The sequence below is a fragment of the Ambystoma mexicanum genome, chromosome 3q, assembly GCF_040938575.1.
Source record: "Ambystoma mexicanum isolate Mex_15411 chromosome 3q, UKY_AmexF1_1, whole genome shotgun sequence".
NCBI lineage: Eukaryota > Metazoa > Chordata > Amphibia > Caudata > Ambystomatidae > Ambystoma > Ambystoma mexicanum.
The window spans coordinates 909,099,246-909,113,673 of record NC_090926.1 but is presented as its reverse complement, the minus strand read 5'-3'; positions in this window follow the sequence as shown (position 1 = coordinate 909,113,673).

Genomic DNA, 14,428 nt, shown 5'->3' with positions numbered 1-14,428 from the left:
CTCTGTGCTGGCTCAAATCCATAATATCTGCCTGCCATTGTTGATCGATGTCAGAAACCACGGTCATTCATCGTTTAAAATGTTTTTGGGACTGCTTATGTAGAGCATAGGCCTTCTTCTCCGAAAGCCGCGTCTTGACAGCGCCCCTTGACACATTCTCACCGTCGGTTCTCAATTTGTGATACTGGCTTTCAAGCCTTCCAAATCTACCAACACCCCTTAATCATAATATGCTTTAGACAGCTTCATGCGAGACATGTTCACTCCATAACCGCAGAAAATAAAGACACAACAACCTTTTTTTGAATAAACAACGGATTTTATTAACTTTTATACCGTCACATTTACGCCTTCAAAATGTTCATTCACATTAAATAGTTTAGGTTATCAGATGCTGTACGGTGATCAATTGGCCTACAAATTCTGCATTATGTACAATTACATCATATACACACTTCCTTTCACAACATCGATAAGCACCCATGCACAATAGCGAGACGGCTGATAGAAAATCATAAAGTTTTCTATCAAACAACCAATGCCCTTTACCGGCTAAAAAATGATATTGCATGTCATGCACAGCTAGCTTAAATGACGCTCCCACAGGCAGTCTTAAATCATCACAATTTCCTTTGTGGTGCTTTTGCCAGTAGTTGTCTGTTACAAAAAAAAAACATTGTTAGATTCACTTCTGTATACCTGCAGCTATCCTCCCGGATAAAACAATATCCCCAGAGATATAGTGCCTAGATCCTCTTTCAGTAAATCCAACAATATTAGCTGTTCACATCCAATGGTGGGTTTCACATTAACTTGTCTGTGTTCCATTAGGTGTTCATTTTTATCTCCTGCAAATTAGCATAAATACATGTAAATCATCTACAGTCTCAATCTGCATAGATTAGATTAGCTGTTCAGATAGCACAGTGAGTAGAGCGTACACTTTAACACCCGTGCAGAGCCTGCTGAAGCAGGTTCAAATCCAGGCAGGGCCAAACTCAGCCTTTCATCCTTCCGAGGTCGATAAATGAGCACAACACGATAAATGAGCACAACACGTGGGTAATAATAAGCAGCGCTCAGATGCTTGAGGGTTTGTAGTGCTATATAAATGCAAAATTAGTACTATTATTACAGGGCACCATGCATGCTGTTCTGTTGTACTACTTTATATACCCTTTATCCCCCCAGGTGCAAACAGTTTTTTCAATGATACTTCTAACACACATCATTCAGCCCCTTTTTGAACTCTTAGCCGGGTTAGCGACTGTGTTAGGCGCATCATTTCTACAAGACATTTAGGGCTCAACATGTGAAACAGTTTACATAGCGAATTATCTGTATAAGATATTTCCCAAAATTCATGAGCTTCCTGTTAGGGATCATCAATTTTATGCTCAAGTTTTCACCACTCTTTCTGTGAATCCCTTAATGCCTAGGATATCAACCCAGGTCACAACCGATGTGTCTGCATCATCTTTATTGATTGATATTTTATTTCTATCGCGCTCGTACACAAGTGTTTCAGAGCACGACAAGGCAAGGGAGGGGAACAGGGGAGAACAAAACAGTGATCTTACTAGGCCCAGTGACATTGAGAACGCGCAGGTGCATGGGAGAGGGGGGGAGGGGAAAAGTGCATGCAAGGGGGGAGAGGTGGAAAGTGCGAAGCAGAGGAGAAACATATAAATAACAAACAAAGGGGGGTCTGGGAATCTCTCTACCAGCACGAACACAGCCCAATGACCTGTTCTTGGGTGAATAACCCCTGGGAGAGACTCTACCAAGTCTTTAGCTCACTGTCCTTTTCACAGAGAAGAAATTTCCCCGCATATCAGCCTTTGTCCTGCCCAGGGGCAGTCCAGCGCCGAAATGCTAGGCAATTCTCCTCTGAACAAGAGTACCATCAGTAACCCCATACACGTGTTTCAGCCTTAGAAATTGGGCACATGCAGCGTGTAGGTTCCTGAAATATCGCTTTCCGGGACAGATTGGCACATTAGTGAAGACGTAGAGAAATTTAGGGACCATAATAATTTTGATTAGAGATAGTCTACCCGACAGAGAGAGTGGGAGACTGCGCCATTTCAACATTTGAGCCTCAGCAAGCTGCGCCACAGCCGCGTAGTTGTCAGCCAACAGTGAATCTTTAGTGGGGGACATCTGCACTCCAAGGTATCTGATGCCCCTCGGTGACCATCGGAGGGGAAATTTGCAGGGCGGTTGTGTAGTGGACGGGGTGAGCGGGAAGATTTCAGATTTGGAATAGTTTATGGTGAAGCTCGAGAAAGTGCCAATTTTGGTTATGTCTCTCACTATCGGGTCTAGGTGGGCAGCCGGGTCTGTAATATATAGAAGCACGTCGTCGGCATATAGAGAAATGATCTTGGGAGTATCACGGAGACGTATACCTTTACGTGTATGTTTGTCCCTAACGTTATCAGCCACGGGCTCTATAGCGAGCGCAAAGAGTATCGGAGAGAACGGGCAGCCCTGGCGGGTAGCTCTGTGGAGAGCAAAGGGTGCCGAGGCCCTGGAGTTGACTAGGACTCTGGCTGCGGGGCTTGTGTAGAAAAGTTTGATGTACGACCTCATGCGTGGGCCAATTCCCACTTTGTGGAGCACCGCCCACATGTATTGCCAGGACACCAAATCAAATGCCTTCTGGGCATCGAGGGTGACCGCCACGGCCTGTGCGTTGGGGTCAATTCTAGCCAGAACATTGAACAGGCGACGGATATTAAGGGCGGTGGATCTGCCGGGCACAAAGCCACTCTGGTCGGGGTGGACTTAGTGGAGCATAATGGGGAGAAACCTATTGGCAATGATCTTGGCAAATATTTTTGTGTCAGTGATGATCAGGGAAAGGGGCCTATAGGACCCACATTTGTCCAACGGTTTACCTGGCTTGGGTAATACAGTTATAAGCGCCTCACGCATGGATTGGGGTAGGATGTTTAACTCTAAGGATTTGTTCCACACCTCCAGGAGTCTGGGTGCCAGAATGGCTACATGCTCCCGATAAAACTCTGAGGTGAGGCCGTCTGGGCCTGGTGCTTTGCCCCTAGGGCAGTTCGAGATGACTGTGGTTATCTCATTGAGAGTGATAGGGGCTTCAAGTAGGTCGCTGGTCGCACGGGAGAGGAGGGTCATGGGATTTGATCTAGCAGGGCGTTGATGTCTTGCAGACTGTGTTCTTGTTGGGGGCCATACAGGGTCATGTAGAACGCGGTGAATGTCCCAAGGATATCATGGTCAGACCAGCACATGGTGCCTCCTGTGTCTTTGACGCAATCAATGTGGTTCCTGGCCCCTTCAGTTCGGACCAGTCTGGACAGTGTCCTACCCGGCCTATCCCCCTCACCATACTTCCTGGCCGCCACGGGACGGGCGAAGTACCGAACTTCTCTTAGGGCATGAGACGCGAATGTTTCTAATTCCACTCTGATCTGTGCCAGTGTGGTCAGGGAAGGGGCGGTGGCATATGCCCTCTCAAGCTCTTTTAATTTTGCTTCTGACTGTTGCAAGCTATTTTTGATGGCTTTAAGGACCCCAGCCTCTCTAGATATGCACATCCCTCTGATGAAGACCTTGAATGCCTCCCAGCGCACTCCATCGGAGGTGTCATGCCTGTTGTTGCACTCAAAGAAAGTGTTGATGTCAGCTAAGATATCAGCTTTAAAGACTATGGGCCTCATTACACGGTAGGCGGAGGACCAAGGTGCTACTAGCACCTTGGTCCATGCCAGTAAAATACCGGCACCGCCTTGGTGGAAAGGGGAATTACCGCCCTATTCCCAGGTTGGCGGGCGGTAATTCCCCCTTCCCCCATTGCCCTTCCCCATTCCCATTTTTGCCCCATAGGGCTCTATGGGAATGGGGAAGGCGCTAATTACGGTGCCGCAAATTGCGGTACCGTAATAAGCACACTGGTTCCTTTGCGGGTTGGTTTTCAACGCCTGCTAAACAGCAGGCGTTACAGTACCTACCCGCAAAGGGACCTCATAGTAAGGCGGTAAGGGTTAACGGTCACCGGTACCATTACCGGTGACCGTTAACCCTTACCGCCTTCCGTGTAATGAGGCCCTATGTCTAGCATGGCCTCCGACTTAAATCTCCAAGAGGAGCGAGGGGGCTGGTCGTGTCCCAGTGTTATCTGAAGTGTTACCGGTGAGTGGTCCGATAGTGTGCGCGGTAATATCTTGGTCTCTGTGACCCTGTCCATCATGCAACTCGATATGAGGAAAAGGTCGATCCTGGAGAGGCTATCGTGTACCGATGAGTAAAATGTGTACTCTCTAACCTGTGGGTTGAGAGCTCTCCATCAAGTGTGTCATTGTGGGAGTGGGAGATCAAGTGTGTCATTGTGGGAGTCTAACCTATGGGCCGCTAATGATGGGGCTCTGCGGGCCGTCCCGGACCTATCCAGGTCTTTATCTAGGATCAGATTCATGTCCCCGCCCCAGATGATGGGAATACCAATATATTTCAGAAGCGTGGTGGTGATGGCATCAAAGACCTAAGGGGCATCAAAGTTAGGGGCGTATGTGTTCACTAGGAGGCATTCCATATTAGAGAGTGTGCAATGGAGGATCACATATCTACCCTCAGGGTCAATATGGCTGGAGCGCAGGGAAAACTGGACTGATTTATGGATTAGAGTTAGGACCCCCCTGGAATGGGTGGAGTACTTCGTATAGTATCTGTTGTTGCCCCACGTGGGGGCGAGAAATGTTGCTAGGCGCCCGAGAGCATGGGTTTCTTGGAGAAAGAGGATTTTGGCACCATGTCGCTGGGCATAGGCAGTTATCCTGCGGGCCTTAGTGAAATTGCTTAGGCCACGGATATTCCATGTGACAATGTTCAGAGCCACAGCGTCACATTATGGAACATCCCAGTGGTAGTATTCGTTAGGATTTTTCCTTATGCACTTGCAGTGTGCACAGTAGTGTTGAGTTGAAGTCATGCGTCTCTCACCCATGTTTTTAATTGTTAACTCAACCCCAACTTTGCCACCCCCCACCCTCACTGCCCAACCCCAACATGCAGTGCAGACCTCCTACCCCAGAACACACATGGCGCCCCTTGGGCCTGCTCCGACCGGAAACCAAAGGTCAGAGGACCAGATCCAAAGTGGATAGGGCCACATCCTAGCCCAACGGGAGCCAGTCAATAAAAGGAACGAAATAAAAGTGAAAGCAAACATTGCAACTGCAACGGGGGGCGCTGGTGCTGTGCGGCCGGCATTTGTGGCTTGATGTGGGGCAGCAGAAGCTGCCCCGAATGTGTTGCTGCAGTAAACGGGTATCACAGACAGACTCTGAGACCAGAGAATACCCTCTGGCAGGTTGACATCGCAGGAGAGAGTAGGGCACAGGGATAGCTCCAGGAACCAAGTGGGGAGAAGGCAAAGTAAGCAGTTTAGGAGCTAGCCTGTGGCCCGCATACACATGACAAGAGGCTGCAGTTACTGAGTGGACATGGTGAGGTTGCCATCAACACATCGAAAGTCATGGATCCGTGGACATTTTTATAACATCGTGGGCTGTGCAGTGTATGGCTCGTGGTCGCCTCGCGACCCAGGAAGAGGTATATGTAATTCAATGAACTTCACCGCTTCGTCAGGGACAGTGAAGAAGAAAATCTTGCCATCATGGGTAATCTTTAGACGTGCCGGGAACAGGATGGCGTAGGGGACGTTGCGCTTCCTGAGCATCTTCTTGAAGCCTAAGAACTGGCGCCTCTCCTGCTGCACCGCCAGCGAGAAGTCCGGGAAGATTCTAACGGTATGGGCCTCAAATCGCAGGTCTCCCTTTTCCCGCGACAGGCGGAGGATGAGATCTCTGTCACGGTAGTTGAGTATCTTGGCGATAATGGGTCTGGGGATGTCCCCGGGTATGGGGTGCGGTGACAGGGCCCGATGAGCCCGCTCGACTGTGAAATACGGTGAGAGGGCAGGGTCATCCAGCAGGTCTTTGAGGAGTTTCTCCACTGCATCATCCATCCGCCCCTCAAGGGCATTCTCAGGGACCCCGATTATGCGCAGGTTGTTCCTACGGGAGCGCGACTCCAAATCGTCACATTTCGCCTTGACACTTTTCATGTCACGCGTTAGGGAGGCCACAGTGTCCTGGAGCACGTTAATGCCATCTTCGTTCACTGAGATCCTATTTTCAGCCTTGGTGATCCTCGATCCCGCCTGGTCTACTCGAGCCTTAAGCGTGGCGACATTAGCATTGATGTCGTCTATCTAGTTTTTCATGGAAGGAGGCGAAGTTTTTAGCCATAGATTCCATTAGTAGGGTGAGGTCAGAGGCTCCCACCGCTCGGTGCAGGGTCATGTCTGGCTCGTCCTGGGGCGATGATGTGCTGGCTGGCTCATCTCGAGGGACTGCTTTAGCATACTTGTCCATTGTAGCTCCTTGGGCCCTCGCCTTGTGTCTGCTAGGCATTGTTGCTGTTGTGGGCCCGGTTGGAGCGAGAGCCCACTTATGAGTAGGATGGATAACTGGGGAAGGCAGGGGCCGGCAGGCTCAACCGTAGTGTCCTTCGGTGGCGGTAGGTGGTTGGGGGCAGTTGGGGGCCACCGCAGATAGCAGAGAGTCAACGGTGGAGCGGCAAAGCTGTGATGGTGAGCGCTCGCGGCCTCCTCATGTGTACAGGTTGCACGGGGGGGCCAGAGGGATCTTTTTCAGGAGGGCGCGGGCAGAGGCGGCGACAATGTCAGTGGGAAAGGGGGCAGACAGTATGGTGAGGGCGCTTCCTTATGACAGTACTGGCCCGCAAGGTCGCACACAGCGGGCAGAGTTCTCGACGCCCACCGCTCCAGCCCCCGCTCACCTGGTCCGCCGCGGCAGCCGGGCGATAACATCCTCCGTGTTGTCGGTGCCGGGGAGGCCGCGATGATCGCTGACGCAACAGGTAGCATTCACAGTGTGGCGGCGTCCGCAGCAGGACCTCCAGGCATCTGCCGCAATTCCACAGAGCGGCGGTAAACAGGAGCGGGGAGGGGACCCAGGAGTCAGGCAGGCCAGGCGGGAGGGCCGGATGTTAGGCAACCGCCAGGCCCGGGTGGAATACTAGGCCCAAATCCGACAGGGCTGCCAGCCAGGTCCCAGGTGGGCCGATCAAGTCCAAAATCACACAAAATGTCCAGTGCAGTGGCAGAAACAGCTCGGCCAGCCGATGGTCCTTCACAATGTCGGGAACCGCAGATGGGAGCAGATGAACGCAGAGGCCGCACGGAGCTGAAAGGCTAGGCAGCCATCTTGGGCTGCTCCACAGCGCCACCCTATTGTTAGTATTTTAATAGTACATTTAATTCAAGTGTATATATTTCTTTAGAACCTTTATAGAATATTCCCTATTTTGGACTATTGTACTATTGCTGTTTGGGTTGCTACTGTCATAAAATTGACACCACTCTTAAGAGTAAATGCTCCTCTCGGTCACATTACCAAAAATGGCAAAGGAGGTATATTTTTGGAGTATGCCTGGTTCATCTTAATGATTGGTATCACTGTTGTTCTGTAGTAGTATGAGGGCTGAGTACGCAGTTGAGCAACCACTACTTCTGCAGGGCAGTAGCCATTTTGTCACACCATTCCCAAAAGCTATGGAGCTGCACTGCTTGAAGTGATTAACTCCTGGGAGGTCAAGCTGGCTATCTCTTCACTCCAATAAAATAAGCCTTCAGGACTGGACATATTTACTGCAGCCTATTATTTTTTTTTGTAAGTAGTCTTGGTTGATCCCTTAGCTAAATCATTGTTAGCATGCAGCTCTCAGTGACTCTAAGACCACAATCATGGTAAAGAAAGGTGGAGAAAAATTGGACATATTGCAACTCCTCCAAGCCCATCACTCATTTGAATCAGTAAGCAAAGACATGCAGTAAGATCAGAGCTTCCAGGCCAATAAAAGTACAGCCTAATCTCGTCTTCCAACACTAGTCTAGAAAGGGCAATGGTGTTTTTGATGTGATGTGTTAATAATTCTGTTGTCAGGATTAAAGGCTACTGGTAATTAATTGAAATATTAGTGTTTCAAAGTCAATGAATGTTCTCAAGTCCTCAGTTTTCCATGGTAAAACTGAAACATTGGCGAAGAGCCTTATAAAGCCAGTCCATACACATGCTGTATTTGATGCTTTTTGTAGGTGCTCGGTTTTGTCTTATTCAAGCCATATATGCTACTGCACACTTAGCTAGAATCTGGCATGAACTTGAGTTACCATGTGGAAGAGCCGATGAGATGGACATTTTTCAATAGCCTCTTTCCAGACTCCATTCTGAAATCTTACCCTTCAGCTGGCTGCCTGCTTTACTGGAGTATCAAAAGACCCTTCACAGTGTGCCATTTCCACCTGAATGGCAGCTTGTGTGGCTATAGACTTGTCCAAGTAAGCAGTGCTAATGACAGTAATCAGATGCATGAGAAATTGTTAATTATGCCCAATCAATGGCAGAGCTATGAAAAATGAATGACAGCATAACTATATCAGTCAGAACTATCTTGCCGGGATTGTGAACAAATGTTACTTTTTCTGCAAGCTCAGGTAATGGTGTTTCTTTTTTTTCACCATTAAAATGAATTACAGTTGTATTACATACAAGCAGAATCATACTCTCCACACTGAACCTGTTGGTTGTCTCCATAACCATCAGTCTGGTTTCAGATCAGCCAGAGTAACAAAAACTGCTCTCCTGAACACCAGTGAAGATCTGGTCTCTAATCTTGACTCCAGTCTTCCTTCTGTCCTCATCCTTCTTCACCTTTCCTCTGCTTTTGACATGCCCAATCAACATAGAGTCGATTGATCAGCCATCCTGATCAATCGACTCTATGTGTACCTGGACATCACAGATCAGGCCCTGCAGTGGTTGATCTCCTGTAATACCCTTGTCAGCTGTATAACAGGTGTGTATTGAGAAGATGAAAATAGCACCAACCTTAGACAGATACGGCAGACTTGAAGACGTGAGAATCTACCTGGTCTCCCTATGCAACCCAAGACTAAGCCGGGGCTGAACAGAGATTCCAGGGAAACCCTTGTGGGAAAAAAAACCCTGTGCTGGTATTCTACTGGCGAAGTGATGGTCGGTGAGGTGAGTGTAGCTGGAGAGGTCAGGGATTCCCTTCTGAGTTCTCTGCAATAAGAAGGTGAGGGTTAGAGGCAGAGAACTGGGAAAGGAGAGAGTGAGCTTTGCGTGAATGGAAAATTACCCAGTAGTGAGGAGTGGGTCTATGAAGCTTCCACCTTAAAACGAGATCTGGAGGAAGGATGGATAGAACCTGAATGACAACCACAGGGCGCGACAGTGAAATGATATGTGCAAGGACTAGGAAGAAGACAAATACGATAAGAGCTGTTTGCCAACCATGTGTGAAACGGTCTCTAGCTGGGATGAGAAGATAGGTTCCCCAGAGGGTGAGGGAAGCATTGTAGACTTTGGTGTTTAGGTCTTATCCACCTAGGGGTAGGAGAAATCGCTGAGGCTGCCTGCGATAAGAGCGAACACAAAGGTTAACTTGGGAAGAAACTGAGAACAAGATTCACGGGAGTGGGAACCAGGATGTACCACTGAAGGTGTGGTCGGGAGCAGTGGTCGAAGTGAGCGGGAGCGGTCGGGAGTGGTGCTCCTGTACTTTTTTAAATTACCTTTTACAGCTCCTATACTTTTATTTTAAGAAGAAACCGTTCCAGAATGGTTTCATTTTAAAATAAAAGTGTAGGAAGAAGTTGAAACTTGCACTTTCAGTGCACTGCACTGAACGTTCCCTTAAACAGCAGGTGCAAGTGTTTGGGGGTGTGTATTGTGTGTGGGAGGGGACGAGGTGATGGGGTTTGTGGGGATTGGGTGCAGGCCAGCAGGGAACATAGTTCCACTACTTCTTTTCGTACACTTCGACCACTGGTCGGGAGCCCAAGAACTGCCATCCGTGACGCGAGGCAAAAGGACGAATTCCGAACCTGGTAAGTATGTTTCGTTAATGCCTCAGAGAGAGCTCTTTTAGTAATGGAAAGGCTTTGCCTCTAATCTTGGGAGAAAGTAAGATTGGGTCTGCGGGAAGAGAGTAATGAGACGTACCACCGTAGGTGTGGTTTTCGGACCGGGTAATGTTGGGCGTGAGCCAGGGCCGAAAGGTCGCGTTCTGCCATGGGGTGTGTGGATTTGCTAAAGAATGAAGGAAACAAGGAGGTAAGGAAACGGGAGATGTTTTAGTCACAGAAAGATTCCGTACAGAAGGCACAAACCTACGTAGCGTAACTACTGGTGAAAGCAGAGTAGCAACGCCACTCAGTCCAGAATGCGGGCACAGATGAACACAGCAAGCAGGTGTGGGCGGAGTAAAGACTAGAGCGTTGCCTGCGGCCTATGCCGACATCTTGGGGGAACAAACGTGAATTGCAGCGCTACGACGCCACATGTGCCACAGAGACCATTGGTGTCGATGGGATCTGACATCTCCTTCCTCCTGGACCGACCCTCCCAGGTCCAACTGCAGTCCTTTCTCTCCACCACCTCTCTCTCCACATGTGGTGTTTCCCATCCCTCTATCCTCTCTCCCTGCCTGTTCAATGTCTACTTGTCCCCTATGGCCCACCTGATCTCCACCTTCTCCTCTAACTTTCAATGTTATGCAGATGATAGTCAGCTCTCTTTCAGGCTCCCTTCAGCCTCCTCTCCTCCCGCGCTCATTCCTGGCTAGCCGCGATTCAGGATTAGTGCGCTTCCAACGATCTCTGCCTTAATTCCAGTAAGACAGGGATCCTTCTCATTGGGATCCCTGCTCCTGCTTTCCCTCTCACTCTGGCCACCCTCCTTGGACCATCTTCCTTTGCCTTCCTGTGAGGCAGAATACCTTGGAGTCATCTTTGACTCCACTCTCGCCTTCTCTCCTCACATCACTGACCTTCCGGAGAAAGCCCACTACCAGCTGGACCTCCTCACAGGTATTCTTCCCTTTCTCACTTTCCCTCAGACGCTAACTGTCTCTGGGGCCCTTGTTCTCTCTAGGCTGGACTATTGCAACCGTCTCTTCCTCAATTTGCCTTCCTCTAGTCTCTGGTCTCTCCAGCTAATCCAGAACGTAACTGCAAGACTTATCCTTGGCCTCAAGCCGAGGGACTGTATCTCTCCAGCCTGAAATCTCTCCAATGGCTGTCGGTGGCTGAAAGGATCAAGTTCAAGACCCTCTGCATCGTCCAGTAGGCTTTCTGGGGCTGGGGCATGCACTACATCCAACTCTTTCTTCTAAAATACCTTCCTTCTCGAGCCCTTTGCTCTGCCACATCAAACTCTCTGAGGGTCAGACACTTCTCCAGGCAAATTGGGGGGAGTAAATCTCTCTCCTCTGCAGGTGCCTCCCTCTGGAATGGCCTCTCTGTCCCTCTCAAACTTGAGCCGGACCACCTGAAGTTCTGGAAGTAGCTCAAGAACTTCCTTTTCTCCTCTGCTTTCTCTCTCTCCCTCCCCTGCTGACCTATCTGTCTGCTGTGCCAACTGGTTGCTTGGTTACCCTCAGAGTCTCATTGGGTCTCACTGGGTACCAGCATCAGGGTGACACATGCCCCACTCTGGAAAGCCACACTGCTGGTTTCCCCCCGTCCCTGCATTGAGGGATTTACACTATGTAATTGGAGGGAGAGTTAGTTCCTGGCTACGTGCATTGATTACAGCAACCAGATCCCACGGCGGCCATATTTGGTACTTATAAACTACACCTGAACAGATGCCTCTCTGATGAGTGCAAGAGGCAAGAAAGCATTGGAGGAGAAAATCACCTGGACTGTGGAAGATTGCTGAGCTTGTAACCCCATGACCCTCCCACAGTGTGGCCCCTATCCAGTTTTCTGGCCACCACCCGTCACCAGGACTCCCCCCACTTACCTGTTGCAGTGTGGTGCACTATTCCTCGCTTCTCTGTAGGCGTGCCCCCCTATAGACCTGCATTTGGGAAACGTCCTTATAAATGCAGCCTTTCGTCCTTTAGGAGGCACCGCCTGCAGACTACAAACGAGAACAACATCCAGAGCAAGGAACTGCAGGCCAAACTTTCTGCAGCATCTTTGGTCAGTCAGAGCGGTGGGAGAGGAGCCAGAGCAGGGCGTAGTGAGCAAAAGGTGAGTAGGAATGTTTCAGACTCTGAATTCAGAGGAAGGTGACTGTTACATTACGTCATTACAATTTGAAACATGGAAAGCATTGTCTCAGAAATCACGATCTGGTCCTCTTTTGGTCTATACATTCACCTCAGGGCTAAGAGTCTTCCAGGGGAGCAGAGCCTGTTTGAAGCCTTTTCCAAGCAGCAAGTGCACTCCTACGCCCAAAGCCTAGAGTACTAAGGAATGTGATCAAAATCAGACTTGCAAGGCCACAAGCCAGCTTTAGCTTCAGGAATGCATTCTGAATTTGGTAATTCATGTCTTTGCACGTTCGTGTGTTCTGGGTGTTCAGGGCGTGATGCGCAAGGTATCTTTCAGGAGAAGAGCATTAATAAAGAGGACACCTGGAGGAGTGAAATCGTGGGCTTATTGTGAGGTGAGTGTGGAATGGAGGGTAAGAGCATTAGTGAAGAGGAAACATCGATTAATGGAAATAATATTTTCAGCCTCTCCTCGCATATTCTTGCATGGTCGTAGTCCTTCTATTGGTTCTTGGAGCATGTAAATCAAGGCTATAACGTAAGAGCGAGACTCATGGAGCATCATAACTATTCACTTGGTTTGACTTGGTACCACACGTGAACCAGAATAAACTTGCTGATCCAGGTTTCAACGACGGGGCGCTAATTTCACCCTCTCATAAGGACTCTTAATTTCTCAAGAGTCACTGAGAATCTTCGAGATTACTGCATGCGCCTTCCCACACCATCACCTGCCCACAACACCTCCCACGATGCCTTTTAGGCTTTTCACTATTCCGCAAGAGCCATCATTTCCAACACCTCTTTCTCCTGAAGAGCGACTCTACACTGCTCTGATGGAAGGGTATTGTTTCGTTAACACCATCCATTTCCTCTGGCAACCACCCTCCATGGTTGGGTGGTAGTGTTTCCTCTCCTGATTCCCTGAGGCAAGCACCCTCCATGGTTGGGTAGTAGTGTTTCCTCTCCTGATTCCCTGAGGCAAGCACCCTCCATGGTTGGGCGGTACCATTCGCGGCTGCTTACGGCTTCTTCTGGGTAATTCTAGAGCAGCCCTGACTGGGCGTTCTTGGGGAACATCCTGGCCCCATGAACCTTCTACTTCCTGCCACTGGCATAGCTGCTTTCATGCATTTGATGGATTGAGGGCAAGTCCAGGTCATGGGCCGGGGCATGAAGGCAGCATATGGGACTGATGGAAGAAGACCAATGTGACACTGCACGGCTGCCTTTGGCTTCATATTGATGTGGGGGAATATATCATCATATAACTGGAGCATAACACACCCAATAGATGAAGTGGAGTAGATGGTCGTGGCTGACTAAAGTAGCTTATGGATTGTTGATCAAGTGAGGACTCGGGGTAATGCCAGAGGGGAAGAAATGGCTGACGCTCAGGAAATAGGACTGCACAGTACTGAGGGTTCCCCTAAGGCCAGAGGAGAGAGGCCGCTAGAAGAATGTGCCCTTGTAGCGTGGAAAATGCCCAGATCAATAGCTCCACGTTGCCCCTGGATTTTTGTGTGAGTGTGCGCGCTTGTGTATGTTTGGGCATGTGTACATGCATGTGTGGGTGTAATGTGTGTATGTGTTTATTTGTGTGCATGCCTACATGCGTATGTGTCTGTGGTGTGTGGTAGAATTGTGCTGGGTGTGGGCATGTTTGCCCACCTGCCCTCCCACCATACTTGTGTCCTTCCACCAAACCTTGATAAATGCAAACATCAGGAAGTAACAAGGAAAAGGAGGAGTCGCTCAATCTGCCAACCCTCTTGATCCCCCCACCCCTCCGTGCTCTACTTCCCCCTCCCCCACTTTTCCTCTCCTAATAAAACTCCGTTGACCTGGAGATTGAGCCAATATGGCCATATCCCCATCACCAAACAGCAACAACGTTGAAATAACCCATGCCCCCTCCATGAAGAAGGTCTTCTGTGGAAATATATTCCATGCAGATTTCTTAAATTCTCAAAAGCATTACATCGTCGTTAATAAAAGCTGGGTGCATTTACGGTGTCAATTTCTGTTTAATGAAAGCGAGAAGTGAAATGTCACCATGTTGCCTCGGTATCAATAATCTAGTATCGCCGCTTTCATGTGTCATTGCTTTATATAATATACTATCATTTGTGACTTTTAGCAAATACTTTGTGGCAAAGGATTACTCTCATCAGACGCAGCCTTTGAAAGGGATATGCTAATTTCCAGGGAGCAAGCAAACATCAAAACACAACCAATGAATAGCCGAGGGACTTTCATGTCTTAATATCCCTCAGAA